The following is a 15,334-nucleotide window of genomic DNA, read 5'->3' on the forward strand; positions in this document are numbered from 1 at the left end:
AGCAGGTAAGGCTTGGTCTGGAACCCAGTAAAGCCAGCATGTGCCCTGAATATATGTGGTCAGTGTGGGTCATGGGGGCAGGAGACACTCTGGCAACATCTCTCCCCCCTCAAGGGCATCCCATCATTCCTCGTGATTTCTCTCAGGTCCTCGCCCACCAAGGAAAAGTGGCCCACGCATTTGTATTTTTAAAAAGCTCCCCGCCACCCCTGCCATCAGGTCATTAATTCTACTGTGTATCCAACATGGAGAACTACTGATTAAATAATGCAATGTATTCCTTGATGCACATGTGAATTTTGTTTGGAAATTCAAATACACAATATATATTTTAGTTGAATATGAGAATTAAGCAATAAAAATGAGTCCTTAAATGTGTCTATCTTTACTGTTAAAATTCTGTACAAATCAATAAAAACTAACTTTAATTGAGGACATCTACGCAGCTGCAATATACCCATAGGTCCTCTGTAATTGTCTGGCCACCTGTGGAGGTCACACCCTCCCACAGCAACTTGTTCCTTCCTCTCTTTCAGCACCTTGCCTTGTGACTTTTTGCTCACCTAGTGTCTTCCTCCGTGGACTTAGCTCTTCAACAGCAGGGGCAGGAGACATTTGTCTTAATGGCCCCGGTGCCTTCACTCTGCCTGGCAAGTGGTATGTCCTCAATATCTGTGAAAGGAATGAGGGAATGCTAAAGGATGTCTTCCTGTTAGAGGAGACAGTTCAGCGATACCCAAGTTTCCAACACAAGAAAATCAAGCTTTTCCTTCACTGTAGATTATCCTGAAAGAACATGCTCCCCAATGACTGAAAGAATGTTCATTCTCAACTATAAATATTGACTCAAAGCTGGTATTTATAGTTGGCTTTGAGGAAAGATTTAAAAAGGGGGGGCTGTGTGGAAAAATGAATGACATGCTTTATGAAAGTCAATCAAAATCCCATTAGTATTTAATGGCTAATAAATTTCAGTTAAATTTAGATATTCAGAAAAGTAAGGCACATCTTTTATTTTCCTTTTCATTTTGGAGAGTGAGGCCAGTGAAGTGGTGGCTCCTCAGGACTTTGCTAGAAATCTGCCCTCTCCCAGCACAGATGAGGGGAAAAAAATTCTGTTCCTAAGCCCTCTGGAACTCTCCATTTGGATATGTGCATTTTTTTTGCCATGCACTCTCCAGTAGTCTTGTAAAGTTTATGGATCATTTCTCAAGGATGCTTTTATATGCATATACAATATAACAAATGGGATTACAAAGAAAACTAATTGTCCTAAATATCCTAGCTGAAGAACTTTTGCCTTAGAAAATCAAAATACTTCCAAGGTAAAATTGCAAAGTGACTTTGATTGTCTTTCTTCCAACAATCACCCAATAAGAAAGCAAAGTTCAAGAAGAGCCTAGACAATGGGAATTCCTTAGCGGTCCAGTGGTTAGGACTCTGTGCTTCCTTTGCAGGGGGCACGGGTTTGATTCCTGGTCGGGGAACTAAGATCCCGCAAGCTGTTCAGTGCAGCCAAAAAAAAAAAAAAAAAAAAAGAGCCTAGACAAGATAAAGGTGGAGGGAGGGAAACAGATGATTGTATTTATTGAATTTCATTAAACTGAAACTTAATTTCTTCTCAAAAGTGACCTTTTTAGTGACTGGCATATTCCTCATTTTCACATTAAAAAAAGACTATACTTTCCAAACTGTCAAGTCACATTATAGAGACCCTTCCTGAGGCTTAAAAAAAAGTGAAGGCAGTGGATTCTATTTTTTGTTTTATAGATGAGGGAGGGCACTGAAGTTCAAGAAAGATTGAGTCTTGCTACAGCAGCATGTAAGTAAAGAGGGAAGACAGCCCAGGACCCAACTCTCCTAAACCTACAGCAAACCCCCTCCTATTACATACTGATATTTAGTCAGTGATGTGCAGGGATTTTACAAACTGGGTACTTGAAATTAGCCACACTGGGAATATTTACACCATGGAAACGGACAAATACTAAAAATTTAGGGTTGTTGCTTTTTTCTGGAGAGCTGGTTGACATGCTGCAATATATTTAATAATGCCAACTTATAATCATATGTTCCTTTATTTCAACTCCAGAATCCAAAATGCTGAAGAATATAAACCACAATGGTTAAGCATGAAGCTCTCAGGTTAGAGGGCCTACCTATTTTTTTTTTTTTTGCTTTTATGCGGGCCTCTCACTGCTGTGGCCTCTCCCGTTGCGGAGCACAGGCTCCGGACGCGCAGGCTCAGCGGCCATGGCTCACGGGCCCAGCCGCTCCGCGGCATGTGGGATCCTCCCAGACCGGGGCACGAACCCGTGTCCCCTGCATCGGCAGGCGGACTCTCAACCACTGTGCCACCAGGGAAGCCCGAGGGCCTACCTTTGAATCCCGTACCACTTATAATCTGTGGGATCTTGGGCAAGTTCACTCCCCTGAGACTGAACTTCCTCTTCTATAAAACAGGGCTCATAATACTGTGTGCCTCACAGGTTGTTTTGTATATTCATAGACTGGTGCATATAAGCCGCTTAGCACGGATTCTCACACAGGCTAAGCTCCCAGTGGCTGTTAGCCATGAAAATTTTCCCCTTCTTCTTCCTCCTCCTTCTTTTTCTTATTCCATTGATCATCGTGGCAGATTGACATTGTTTGCCCTGAAATAACTGACGAGATTTTTATGGGATTACAGGCAGAAAACAAAACCAGAAAAAACATATACAACCAACTTAGGATTCTGGAGAATGGAGGGTTCCCCTGTGGTTCCTGACTCTTGTGGGTAATAGAGGTTTGAAGGGCTGGTGTTATTTTTGCATAAATTGTAGAATCTAAGAAAGTATCACAGTTCAACAGAGAAATTATTGATGGATGTAGTTTCAGCATGATTTAGAGATTTTAGAGAAGACACATTAAAACTATATGCTGTATTAGGGAATCATTGTACCCAACACACGCAATCAATCAGGCCTCTCGCACCTATAGTCCTATAGCCTCATGAATGCGTTTTCACTTGTAGAGTCTAATGGCCAATTTGCACACCTGCTAAAACATACCATATTTTTCAGAATTAAGCACTCCTCTGTTAACAAGATTGAGCTTTGAGGGAAGACCCTTTGCCTGGAGGCCAGGGAGGACTTAGTTCTCAGAGGCCCAGGAGTTGGAACATCAAGTCAGCTCTATCCAGAGCGTTACAAGCCAGGGAGACACTCCTCTCCCCGCTTTCTGTTGGCACTGACAGGTCCTTGGAATGGGGGTCACAGGTCTGTCCCTTGGGCCTCTCTGCAGTCAGTGTCACTGAACACAGGGCCACTATTATAGCGAGAGGGTGGAGAAGCAGTTGAGAAGAGGTGGGGGCAGAACCCTGCTTACTTCCTCCCAGCCCAGCCCGACCACAAAGGAGCACAAGGGGATAAAGCTATCACCATGGTACCCTAAGGGCTAATATAATCCCAAGGGAATACAGAACAAATTCGTGCAGTTCTTACAGACTATCACAGGTAGTAAGTTCTGTCGATTCAAAGAAAGGACAGGTCACCAGGCTCTCCCTGCTCTGCCTGCTTCCACGGGTTGTGGGTCTCCTAGCCCACCCACTTGGTGCTCGTTCATTTTTAAAGCTGAAGGTCCACTCCCAGAAAATGGCATCCGATGTGACAACAGACACTCTCCAAATAGCCAGGCTGTGGCCCAAGAGACATCAGCCTGCCAGCTGCTAAAGAAAAAGGTGTTTTAACCCAACTGCCAATTCTGTCTAATAATGGAACTGCAAAAAGAAGAATAAAAGCAATTCCCACTTAGTGAGTGTCTACAGTGTGCTGTGCACGTGATCACCTTCCCAATCATAAGTACAATAACAGAGACACATATGGGGCCTTCTATGGCCAGAGTTCCAAATGTTTTACATACAACAACACATTTAATACCTCCAGCAGCACTTTAAGGAAGATATTATTATTCCTACAACCACTCCATTAGGTGGGGAGCTATTATGCCCCTTTTACAACCCAAAGCTTGACGAGGTGTTATTCAAATCACACATCTGGTAAATACAGGCTTGTGGATTCCAACCCAGGTTGTCTGACCTGGGTTCGAATTCAAATCTATGCTCTTACCTATTCATATTCAAATACAGGCTTCTTACAAATTAGTGTTCAGTTGTGATAGTCTATTGAGGGTTGGAAGAGCTAGAGAGAGAAGGAAGGGAAGTGAGACTTGGAGTCACTCAGGGGAAGCCTTAAAGTCTGAGAGGTGATGAGTAGGGAGACCCTGTCCCATACAAATTATTAGAAAACTGGGCTTCTCATTAGAGTGTTCCTTTAACGATATTTGAACTCAGTGGCATGCTAATCAATTGGCTTGGGTCGAGGCTGGGAGCCCTGGCTTGCAGTGTTTGCCAATTTTCATGGTGTAAATATTCCCACTGTGGCCAGTTTCAAGATTTCCACAGTAACAACCTGTTCCCAAGATTCCTGAATATAACAATTGGTTCTAGCAAGCTAACAGGAGTAGCCCTCAGGACACCACAGTTTGGGCTCAAGCAGCAGATTCCCTTGAAGCCTCCAAGAGCCATATCGTTTTATAATGCCTCTACTTGCAGGACAGTCTTCACCTCTCTGATTAAACCCCAGCTCTCTGCTGCTTCAAGGTCTTAGATAGTCTCCTGTATCTTTCTTGTTCTCCCTCGCAAACTGTGTGCCTGTACTTCTTGTATTTAATGAAAGATGGTTTCGCTTTTGTTATTCTTGATTTTAAAGGAAGGTGAGACATTTGTATTTCTCTTCCCTTGACTATCTAATACACATAACAAATGTGTGTAGCTTATTAAGTGGGAGTGACCCCTGATTGGGTAAAAGGTTGCTCACTCCGAGAACTGGTCAGCCTTTGCGAGAACAAAGGAGCCTGCAGGTGTGTGTTTGCACGTGCTCCCCCTCACACATGCATTCAATAATATTTATTGCAAGCCCCGTACAGCCAGGAGCACGTACAAACACACTGCACTCACCATTTTGGATTCGCACCTGTTCCCAAGGGCTTTCCCATACTTTAGCCAGTGCACAATACTTTGGGGCTCCAACAGCCATGCAAAGTCACTCTGTAAGCACATGAATACCATGAGGTCACGATAGGAATTCAGACCTAGCAAATTAAATTGCAATTACCCTTTGAGAAACCAAGTAACTCTAAGGATAATCACCCTGTTCTGTGTAATATTTTTTTTAGATCTTTGGGGGCACTAATTTGTAAAGCACATATAACCAAATGAGCAAGGGGCTGACAGGTAGTTACTAAATAACTGCATGCTATCTGAAAACATGGTTTAATAGAAGATGAAAACAGGTTTAATAGAAGATTCCCCTAAACTGTTTCTTGTACCTGTGGAACACTTTAAAGTTATTCTGTTTTTGCCTTGGTTCTGTTTAATGCTAAGCCATAACTCTTTTGAACAATGTTGTCTGGTAAAATATACTAGAGTGTAGGCTCTAAGTATAGGTTAGAACTCAATTTGAAATGATTTCTTTTTCCTACATTATGTAGAGTAAAGGTTATTAGCTTTTAAAAGTTGATCGTAAATGCAGTCTATTTTGGAAAAATACATAGCCGTACAAGCTTCTTGTTTGTTTATTAATGTAGGGGTCTTTCTAGCATCTAGATGTGCTTGCAGAATGCTCCCCAAGAGTCACTGCCTTCTTATTCCATTTTATTCTAATAACAAGTCTGGCTGTATTTCTCTCTCCCTCTGTCTCCTTTCTCATTTCGGGAATGGAAGCTAAAAGAGATGAGATAAAAGTAAATAAGTGCATGCCTGTGGCATGGGGGGAGAGGTTTTTGAGCTAGGAGATAGAAGACATTGGGCAAATCACTTACCTTCTCCATCTCAGGCTTATTAATTTTAAGCTGAGAATGAATACATTTTGTGAGTAATGCACACAAATGCATAACACATGTGAATGTGCTTTAAAAAGCTGGAAGTGCTACTTTAAAATACAGGCACTAATGTAACAGTATTCTTTAAATTTTTGAGTAAATTCTAGTAATCGCACATGACCTGGTTGTATACCACTGTTCACTCTCCCCACCCCGCGCTGCTCCTAGACCCTGCCTTTCATTCCATCCTGTCTTTGGCAATATCTTGTTCTAATCATGCTTTGCAAATGGTCAAAAACAAAAAGCTGCAAAAAGCCAAATCTTGTAGAAAACTTGTTCTTTGTATCTTAGCAGGATATTAAGTTAATTACTGTTTTCCTTCTACCTTTAGGAAATTATAGGATTTTTCCTTGAAGTATATTGCTTGCTACAATCCACTGAATACAGAAAGAGTCTAAGAGTTAAAATTGGTAAGAAATAGAACTTCTGAACACCACCAGTATTCCTGATATATTCTAGATGGTGGAAGTTTAGAAATATGATTATATTATATGCTTGCAATTAAAACCTAAGGTTTTCTATGCCATCGTGAAATTATCTGCTTACAAAGCATTTTGCCAAAGGGACTCATGTCTCTTACATTCTCAGAGGACGTGGTGCTGGGCAATGCCAATCCCAGGGTAGATGCAGACAATACATTTTCTTTTCTCAGATCCTTCATGTCACTAATGCTTATTGCACTAATTCAAAATGGAACCAGCCAGTTTTCATTTACTGTATCACTCAACATACCACCATTTCCATAATAAGTTAGTGTTACAGCCATAAAAATTATTTCCTAAGTATGAAAGAGCTGCAGTAGTCAGCCTTGTTATGTGAAGAATAATATAATAAGAAAACCAATAACGAGCCAATAAAGTCATGCAGTGTTTAGGTTCAGTTTCAAAGTGAATTAAAAGTCATCCTGATTTAGCAGGAGAACACATTTGTGAAAACTAGACTTCGTAACAGATTTATGAATGCTTTCTGGATGCAAATCAGATAAATGAGCAGCCCTTAACGTGCAAGCATCCAACAAGCATCCGGTTTGTCAACTCCTCTGACTTATAAAGACTGCTGCCAGTTGTATGTGCAATGGCTGGTGACGTTCAACATGGTTGGAAATTGAGGAACGTGTGAATGGGAGGCAAAGAGGTAGAGAAAGCATATGTTAGATATTCTTTTAAGAATTATGGTTAACAAAGACCCATTAGAAGGAATAGTTTAAAAGGTACATATTTCTGCACATGAGATTTGTGGGGGTATTTATTTAGGATAGAAACTTTAAAAATAAAGTTATTGGCTGAGGAAAAATAATTAGTAAAAAGTGTTAAGTTGGAGATATGGAAGATAGAAGGGTTAAATGATGGAGTTCCAGAGAGACACGGGATGAGGCCAAGAACATCCTTGGAGGAGGAGCTGGCCTTGAGCATCCTTCTTATCCTCTGAAACTGAAGCAAAGATATACGAGGATATACGAGGGAGCTACTGGTTCCTGTCTGTCTGACTGTGGTTTCCAGAATTAAGAGCAACACTGCAAACACGTTCTGATCAGAAAAGACAGACTATTATCTTCCTAGACATAGATATTGTGAAACTAGGAATGTAGTCCACAACCGAATTAACTTCAGACAGATCACTTTTCCTTAGGAAACAGTATACTATAGAGGTAATTAATAAGAGCCCTGGCCTTAGGTTCAAATCCTGGCTTAGCCACTTACTAGCTATAGGACTTTAGTCAAGTTCCTTATAAGTCTCTGTTTTCTCAAAAATAAAATAGGGATTGTAATGATAATAACTCTACCTCAGAGGATTACTGTGAGAATTAAATGAGATGACTAATAGTAAACATTCAAGAACTATAAAATATTGATTGCTGTTACTACTCGTGGTAAATTTAAATTAATAGAGATTTTTATAGGGTGTGTTAAGAAACATTTTCCCATTCTATCTGTATACAGTTGATTCTTTTAGACTCAGGGGTAAGACGTTAACTCTACTGAATTTTGCATGTTAGATTCATTTTTTTATTCCATTCTCCTAAGATCCTTCTGTGTTCTGACTTCTTCAACATATTTATTGTCCTCCCCAGACTGTGTGATCTGTGAATCTCAGGAGAAGCCTGTGACACCCACTGCTACTACATACCCAATATCCATTTTTCACCTTCTTCTTTACTAACAAATGCTTGATTGCATTAAATTGTAGCAATGTGTTCAATTAAAGTACACTTGACCCCTAACAACATAGGAGTGAACTGTGTGGGTCCACTTATACGCAGATTTTTTTCCATAGTAAATACTATCGTACTACACGTGGTTGGTTGAATCCGAGGATGTGGAAGCCCAGATATGGAGGGCAGACTATAAGGTTACACAGGGAGTTTCGACTGTTCAAGAGTCAACTGAACTCTACGTTCCAGCATCCCTTGCAGCTAGGGGTGGTCATGTGATACAGTTCTGGCCAGTGACGTAAAAGCAGAAGTCACTGGGAAGGCTTCCAGGCAAGCTTATTAAAGAGGCCAGATCCATGAGGATGAAAACCGGACAGAAAAGTAGCCTGGGGCATGATGCCACTGTGTAGCAGCTGCACAGCCCCTTCACTAGGCATCCCCAGAGTCTTTGTCTTGTGACAAAAACAACCCCTCTTTGGTTAAGTCTCTGTCGTCAGGGTGCTGTTGCATTTAGCAAATGCAATTTTTATGGGCTCCAGATGCCATCTGTAGTCTCATCTAAATATTTGGGGGAAATAAAAGATACTGAAACAGAACAGAGCTAAAGATAGAACTATGGCATATCACTACAAACCATCCTCCAGCTTGATTGTTTTTTTTCCAGATTTACTGAGATATAATTGACATGTAACACTGTAAGTTTAAGGTGTACAACATGATGATTTGATTTTACATATATATATATATACACACACACATATATATATATATATAGAGAGAGAGATTGTTCTTACATTAATATCTTTGTAAAAAAGTTCATGTCAACAGGTCACTGTTTCATCTGTGCTAGTATTATCTACATTATGAGCACTATGAGAGCATATGGATTATGTCTTATTTCTTTTACATTTGACACAGTGCCTAGCCCTCTCCCGGATGCGTGGTATGCATTCAGTATAGATTTGTAAAATGAAAGGAGTCTTGCAGAGATCAACTTCTCATGGTACAGATAAGGAAACTGGGGCTCAGAAGCCTTGTCCCAACTCAGGCTTCCGGCAAGTCCTAGAGCCTGTGCTCACTCTCAGATTCTCAGCCAGTGTTCATTGCATTGCACCACCCCATTTGAATAATTCATACAAAACTTCCTTTTGTCTTATACTCTCTCTCTTCAATATCTCATTTTACTGAACCCAGAATTATATTATTAACCTTTTAAGTACCCTTGGGCATTCACGAGGAATTAAAGCAAATTTTTTGTTTTCTAGGTAAATATACTTGAGCTCTGAGACCTGAGTATCCTGTCCATGATCACAGAGAGCCAGTGGCAGTAAGAAAAGTTCACGAAAAGGCTTTTGCAACTATAGGGGCCATGGTTCCTGAAAGGAAACAGACCGATAAAAGGTCTCAAATTTCCATTTGGACCTGGTCGCCTTGTCCTCCCCCACCCCCCATTGTTGAGATCTCAGTAAAAATAGCTTTTCCCCAGTGATGACTGCCACTCTTTCTAAATGGAAAACAACTTGTAAATTTCTCTTACCTCCCTAACTGGGACAATATTGGCACAAACATTTCCTTGATATTTCATAACTCCCTAACTCCCTCCAACTGCTGCAGCTGCTCCAGGACGGACACAGGGAGAGATTAGATAGGGCATTTGCACCTGGCCAGCCATAAACTGTTTCTTAGTTGCACATGAAGGTTAACAGGCCCAATTCCCTTCTCAGACCCAGAATGTGGAAACATGAAAGAGAGCTGTAGTTATTTATAAACAATAAAAACTTCTGTGGAGTGTATAAAGTGAATGGATTTATTTGCCTGCTCAGAGGAGAAGCAGACGTTTTCCGGGTAGTTGACAACTTTGGTGCTGTGCTCCTCCTTGCCTAGTCCTTTATGTTCCAACGTTAGACTATAGGTTTTGTTTCCACCAGAGGGTAGGAGTGAACTCATCACTGATTGTGTGCTCCCTCTGCTCCTTTGAGATTCTATCCTTCAACAAGTTGGATGTTTTCTCTTTGCAACTTGGCCTTGGTACTTTCTGGTACATCTGCCTCCAGCTGGACTCTGCCCCCCTCACTCAGCATCAACCCTGAGTGGGGAGAAGTGGAGCTCAGCTTGGGAAACGGGGTGGAGTTGGGTGCATTTCGTGGAGTCCTCTCCTTAATTTGATTCAGTGGATGCTGGCTGGCAGGAAGCACGATTAAACTGAGTTTATAGACCTCTACAGCCAGCTGTCATCTACTTAGCCACAACGTGGTAATTTGAGAGCATTGTGGGAAAAAAAAAAAAAAGGCTTCATATTAGATCATTTGAATGTGCTCCTTTTTCCCCCCACAAATCCTAATACTCTACACTTCTGTTACCAGTGTGTTATATAAGCATGATTCATTCTTAGACTTGAATAACTCTTTGACCATGTGCAATTCAGAGGTACACAAGGAACTTCAATTCAAATGGAAATGTGCCATATTCGTGGCACTTTCCACCCCTTTTTTCTAGTAGTTTCCAATCTTTTCAAGTATGGGAGCCCATGTTTTACCTAATAATGGTTTTGTTTTAGTCCCTGTTGATTGAGGATACCAAAAGCTACCATGAAAGCAGCATATTTTGTATTATTAATCATTACAACAGCAACTTACACATGAAAAATAGTACTGCATATATTCCAATGCATTATTTATTCTGTCCTTGATAGCACTTGGTATAAATATAGATTCTAGGACTCCTTAAAGTAACTGCAAGTGTTCCCAGGGGTTCAAGGCCCCAATTATAAATATAGTCACTCTTTGAAAAAAGGAATGACTCTTGCAGAAGGAATTTAGAGGGAGGGCTGTTAAAATCATCTTGCAAAAACTTGCAGAATAAGATCTTTGGTACACCATGTTCCACAGGATAAAAAAAGAGAAAGCTAGGAAGATAGCATTTGAATTTCCAGCAATAAATTTAGGTGTTATGATTTTGCCATTTAGCAAATACTATATATTTTTTTAATGGACCAGTGTAATTAGACAAAATTCCTAAATCAGCTCAAATATTTTTATCTTCTTATAGTGTGTAACCCTTAACCGGTATACTCACTGTGATTAGCAATAGTGAACTGTGCTTGAAAATCCCTATTTATTAAAACTACATTAAGTAAAATATAGAGTACATGATAAACAATCTGATTTAATTTTTATATGAGATTATTAACAAATATTGAACTATTATATATAATATAAAACCATCTTCTCTCTCTTTATTCAGACCTGTAAAATAATATTCAGGTAATTGGATATGTATTAAAAGTTATTTCTAGCTTCGTTTTCCCCTCTTGACTTGGGGCAAGCAATGGTTTCTAAAAGATTCTCTGATTCACATCTGAAAACACAAAGCAGAACTCCAGTATAAACCACAGGCCTTTCTTCTCTAAAAATTGTGGAGAAAAACACATTGTGTCCCATTTTTCAGTAATCCTTGACTCTTCTTATTTTCTCCTGAGAGTCCAGTCTTCCTGATGGAATTACATTTGGTTTGCAATCTAAAGCCCTGATGTTTTCACTGGGGGAGAAGACATGAAAAGATCAGCCTCACACCTAAGCCAAACTATTCCCTGGATAATCCTCTCCAGATAGCAAACATTAGAACAAACAAAGATAAACTTCACATGGGCAGCTCCAAGGCTATGCATCCCTAGGAGGGATACTTCCAGACTTCCCTGGGTGCCTAGTAACAAAAATGATATGATCCGTGATGAAAAAAGATACACATTCCCACGCAAAGTTTATACAAGTTAAATAGTGGTCCCCACCAAGCAGGCAGGGGACCAGATAACCTCTCCTAGTTGGGCTGCCCAGAAAGATCTTTGAAAGCCAAAGGGTGGAATACTGACATACACTCAACTGCCCCGACAACATGCAGTTAACCTGCCAACATCGTATAGCTACACACCTTTGCAGAACTTCCAAAAGGGCAAAAATCAAAGGCTTCAATCTCATTCCTGTTCTGTAGCATGAGTCTGCATCCCTCACATAATGTAATACCTTCCTTCACCCCAAAGAATTCAACTCCCTCTCCCATAGGCCACCACTGAGCCCCCTCTCCCTGGATTTGCATCCAGGTGCAAATTCGTACATGTGGTGGGCATCCTTCATCCAGATGCAAATCACTTTGCAAGATCAAAATTCTTTTGCTAAGGACTGTTGCGGCCGGACTCTAAGAAAATTTGCATTTTGACTGGTAATATAGGCACAGCCATGGGTCATAGAAATGAAGGGACAAAGAGATCATTACAAAATCAAATTAACAAACAAATGAAATATAAATATACTTCATTAACTATCTACATTTTTTTGAAACAGGAAGAGACTAGAATTTAGAATGCTGAAATGCAACTAAGTGAAAAGGGGCAAAAAGTATTTTAATGAATTATGAACCTGAGATGCAGACTGGATAATTAGAGTCTCCAGTTGTAACTCAGTGGAAAGCTGGCTTGATTTAGCCCTCTTCCGATGATTTGTTAGAGAAAATGGCTATATTTCAAAGTAAGAGTTCCATATTGGTTGTAGTTTAAGACAGCTAAGTTAGAAAGAATATTCAAGCTAGTATTAGAAAAAATTTAAAACATTTCCAACTCAATATTTTTAAACTGCTTGCTAAAACATTTAAAGACAGTATTTTTTTGTATTATAAAAAATGAAAATTTCCCCAAATTGAGTTCCCAAAAGTCCAGCCTTAGTTTGTTCTTTATATCATTCTCCTGCACCCAAATATATCGACACTGAGAAACCAAGATACCTCGAGTCAGTGATGTGGATGAGTGTGAGGCCAATAAAAACGACTGATAGGAAAAGTATCACCACGCCCACAATGTGTGAGATGGAGTCGTAAGTACTTTGACTCTTGAGGAGCTCCACAGAGAGGACAGAACTCTGGACAATGACCAACGTCATACAGCCTTGATCTCTGGGGTTTATCTGGGGCGTGCCTCCCCACCAGACATGGAGATTCACAGCCTCGAGAGCTTCATGGGTAGACATGGGCCCTGCGGGGACCTGAGCCACCTCTACACACAGGCTAGAAGTGGTTCAAGGGATATGTGGAGATGGATCTCCTGACTCAGATACACAGAACACAGTAAGATCAACTTCCGTAACCGTGGGGAATGAATGACCCTGAGGGCATTTTCTCGAGTATGGTTAAAATTATTCACGGACAATGATTAGAATTGTTAGTGTAGCGTTCCCATAAGATTCCGAAGATGACTGCAAGTTTCTTGGAGCATGAAAAGTCTCCCTGCTGTTGCCTCTCCTGCCAGGCCCCCTTTGCAACCAAGTACCTGACATCCAACCATCGGCCATCGTAGGAGCTAGAGGCTAGATCAGCTGGGGGTGTCTATTTGGAATCATTTAATGTAATGACTGGCACAGGATAATGACATATTGATCTCTCTCTTCCTCTCTCTTTCCTACCTTCCCTCCTTGCCTTTCTGAAACCAGAGCAGAAGTGTGTGGTGTGTGTACACACTTGAGTGAAGGTCCTGTTCACATCTACCTGTAATTGTAAAACTTCTTCTTATCGCAAGAGACTTGCAAGGCTTATCTTTTTTAAAAGAAAGAAAAAACGGACCCCACCCCTGCCTCCTTAACCCTTCTCCATTCGAGCAGTAAAACTTCCATTCCTTAATGCCACAGGCAGGCAACAGTTAGGCTTTTACAAACTGTGCTTTCTAAATGCTTGCTTTGAAGAGCACAGCACTTTATATTTCCCATTCAGCCCTTCCCCAGAGTCAATACTGTACTCAAAATTCAACTATATTCCCAGGTCTAGTAGCACTATTATATAATGCAGTCTGTTTAGGAAGTACAAACTCAATGTCAGGCGTGTATTAAGTATTCAGTGCAAGTTCTTTGCCTTTCTACCCCTTATCCTTAAAGCCAACTGAAGGTTAGATGTAGCTTATCTCCTATGCTGTTTACTCCACTGAAAAAGATCATAGCAGGTACAAACCATTTGAATGCTAAGCCTCTTTATTTTCTGCATGATTTTAACCTTATTCATGGTTTGTGGTGTATAACACTATTACTTTCCTTTATCCTCTGAAGGATGTCACTCAATAGACATTCACGCAGTACCTTTTATGAACAGGACCATAGTGAGGCAGAGAGGTGATGTAGGGCCGTGGTTAACAGAGCAGCCTAGTTAAGAGAAGACTCAGGAACAGCCTCGGTCAAAGTACGTGCTGTTCCTCAGTTTTCTCATCTGTAAATTGGGGATAATTATAGTATTTACCTCATAGGGTTGTTGTAAGGAATAAATGGGGCAGATCATGTGAAGTGCTCTGAACAGTGACAAGCATCTGTTAAGTTACAACTATTTTGATGTATCCAGGAGCTAGTGCAGGGATTCTTAGCCTGGAGTCCATGAACTCCTAGGGCCCACAGATGGATTCAGAGTATCCCAGAACCCCTTGAAATTATTTGCAGAATTTAGATTACTTTGTCTAGAGAGGAAGTTTATAGTTTTCATCAGGTTCTCAAAGGCGTGTGCGAGGCCAAAAGGGTTAGGACCCACTGAACTTGGGCTGTAGAGACACAAGACAAATTTTCCTCTGACAGAGGAGATGGACACTTAGTGACAATAAATATGATAGCAGTTATGTAGAAACGGTCCAAGGTGCAATGGGACACACAGAAGAGCCACCTGGGGGGAGTGATGCAACAAACAAAGCTTCCTGGAGTAGGTGGCATTTCAGAGAAGTATGAATAGAGATAGGTAGATGGAAAAGGGGGTTAACAGTGTTCCAGGGATAGTGAGAGCCATGTGCAAAGGTAGGAGCTGGTGTGCTCTAATTAGGAAAGAGCAAAGACTCAGGTGTGAGTGTGCCAAGAAGAAACTACACCAGAAGTAAAGAAGTTAGGAGGCTAGTACATTAGCCACAAAGTGAAGCACTCAGTTCTCCACCAAGGCAGTGGTCTCAGGCACAGGATAGCAGGTAAGCTTGGGTCCTTTCTTATGCAGCAAGGGCTCATGAGTCTCCCAATTAATTATTGCAAATGTGTACTGAGATAAATTCCCTAGCATATACCTAAAGCATATTATTCCTACCAACCATGACTACCAGCTGAGGTTACTAATTTTCATGTCAGAATTAAGGAAACCTATTGAGGAAAAAAAAGGCAAATTTGAAAGCTAACTTATTTATGAAAAAGCATTTCCAATTCCATTTTAATTTGTTTCTGAAGTCCAGTTGGAATGACCTAAGTATTCCTTGTAAATACAACATCA

This window comes from Mesoplodon densirostris, chromosome 10, assembly GCF_025265405.1.
Source record: "Mesoplodon densirostris isolate mMesDen1 chromosome 10, mMesDen1 primary haplotype, whole genome shotgun sequence".
Classification (NCBI taxonomy): Eukaryota; Metazoa; Chordata; class Mammalia; order Artiodactyla; family Ziphiidae; genus Mesoplodon; species Mesoplodon densirostris.